We start from the raw sequence: 2,522 nt of genomic DNA on the forward strand, positions 1-2,522 counted from the left end.
CTCTCTCTCACACACACACACACACACACACACACACACACACACACCACACATGAATCACAGAACATACTAAGTTCTTTATGTGTCAGGCATAGTTCTAAGCCTTTCAGTGGGAAGTAGTTAATAAGAAAGCCCTGTTTTCAGGAAACTTATAGTTTGTTTGGGGCAGAAAATGAAAACAGTGTTGGTTATAAATGTTTTGAAAAAAAGTAAAGGAATTTGGAGGTGATAAAGAGGTGTTTGGGTGGGAAATCTCTCTGTCAATTCTGTAAATACACCTATGAGGCGCGTATTCTTTTTACCTCACTGCTAAGGAAGTTGAAGAGTGGTGAATTACTTAAAATATAGTAACAGCAGCCTAATCACTTTTTACAGCTTTAATAAAGTCGACTCATTTATTTGTTTTTTTGAGACAGGGCCTTGCTAGGTAGCCTTGACTGGCCTGCAACTAGGCTGGTCAAGCAGACCTTAAATTTTTAACTATTCTCCTAACTCTGCTTCCAATGTACTAGGATTAGAAGCATACACTACCATACCTGGTATAGAACATACATATTTATAAAGTACATCTAGGGTCTAGAGAGAAGGCTCAATGTTAAGAGCACACACTGAGTTTGGTCCCCAGTACACATGTTAGGCAGCTCACAACTGCCTGTGATTCCAACATCAGGGATTCCACTCTCTCTTCTGGCCTCTGATGATATATACACACATATATATATATATATTGGAGATATTCTCTCCAAGTCTGTGACTTGCCTTTTGTTTTTTGAACACAGTCTCTAAGAACCAAGTGTGTATTTTTTCAAGCCAAGTTCTTGCTATGATTGCCTAGGATGGCCTTGAGCTATAGGCCAACCTAGTCTATGTGGACCTTGTCTCAAAAACAAACAAACAAGCAAGCAAACAACCCAAAAAACTCAACAAAAACAAAAACAATGCCCCTTACTAATCTGGGGGAAAGTACATAAAAACCACAATGAGATACCACTGCACTACTAGACATAACTGAAATGAAAGGGGACTGACACACCGGGTGTGCACAGATTCAGAACTAGAACCACTCGTACATGGCTGGTAGAAATGTAAATTAGTACCACCGCTTACCCACAATGTCTGAGGGATTGCCCAGTGGTAGCAAACTTGTCTATCATGTTAGGGCCCCTAGTTTCATTCCAGGACCAAGAAAGAAAGAGAACAGAAGGATAGAGATGAGAAAGGAAGAAAAGGGGATATGCAGTCCAGCTGGCCTAGAACTCCCTTTTATTTTCTTTTTATTGTTTTGTTTTTCAAGACAGGTTTTTGTGTGTGTGTGTAGCCCTGACTTTGTGTAGTCCTAGAACTGGTTCTGTAGACTAGGCTGTCTTTGTACTCAGAGAGATCAGCCTGCCTCTGCCTCCCAAGTACTGGGAGCACCTGGAACACTCTATATGGACCAGGTTGGCCTGCTTCCCCAGTGCTGTGACTAAAGGTATGCACCGCTATGCCCAGCAAATTTCACATTTCTTACCAAAAGTCTGAAAAGATTTTGATAGTGATTATATTTAACCTGCAGATAAAGTGAGATAAACTGACACCTTAATGATACTTACTTTTCTAACCAGTAAGGGAGTATATTTCCCAATTTATTTAGTTCCTTTAGTCTCAGCAAAAAACTGTTGCTTTCAATGCATAATCTGGAACACGTTGAACACTGTCCAAGAATGGAGTCAGGTGAAAAGAATTCTGAGTACTTGTAAGAAAACTCGAAGAAAACAAGACAAGAGTCTTGCGACCTCAGTTTCTTCAAAAACACATTGCTCTTGGAATGTGTTTTAGTGCCCCTCCCAGGTGTAGCAGATAGGAGTGAGTTTATTTTGGATTGCTCATCACAATTAGCTGTTGTTTATATGCCTCTATGGAAAAACACATTTTTGCTGTGTGACTTTCTTTGATTGTACACTTTACTATGTGACTCTTCTTAACTGTCACAGTATAAATTGTCTGATTCTTTGAATAAAGTTAGCTATTGCATGAGACTTTAGTCAACCTCATTTATTGGCTCCATTCTCCCCAGTCCCATCACCACTAGAGCAGTAAACAGGCACACATGTTACTTCTACCTTAAACATTTCATGATGTTGCAAATTGTACATAAAACAATTTCACTTTCTATTTATTCCCATTAATATATAGAAATGATTTCCCACCCACCTCAGGCTAGAAAGATGGCTCAGTGGTTAAGAGTACTTGGTGTTCTTCCAGATGACCCAAGTTTGATTCTCAGCACTCATAACTAGTGGCTAAAAACCACCTTCAGCTCTAGTTCCAGTGGAATCTAATACCCTCTCTGGCATCCAAGGACACCTATACTAATATGCACATACACACATGTACACATACATAAAAATAAAGTGAATCTTTACAAATAGAATTTTCTTTGGAATCCTGACTAGACACCTGTAATTGATAAGTTTCGCTCACTTCTACTAGTTTTTTACTAGTCTTCTGGGTACATGTTTGTGGGTTTGTTTGTTGTTTTT

The 2,522-nt window shown here is 39.2% G+C and overlaps 1 protein-coding gene across 1 annotated transcript in view; it reads right to left on the reverse strand.

The window, feature by feature from the left end:
• Positions 1–2,522, reverse strand: part of Acer3 (alkaline ceramidase 3) — a 94,204-nt gene that overhangs the window by 13,659 nt on the left and 78,023 nt on the right. The window lies entirely within an intron of this gene.

This window comes from Mastomys coucha, unplaced genomic scaffold (genome assembly GCF_008632895.1).
Source record: "Mastomys coucha isolate ucsf_1 unplaced genomic scaffold, UCSF_Mcou_1 pScaffold21, whole genome shotgun sequence".
Lineage (NCBI taxonomy): Eukaryota > Metazoa > Chordata > Mammalia > Rodentia > Muridae > Mastomys > Mastomys coucha.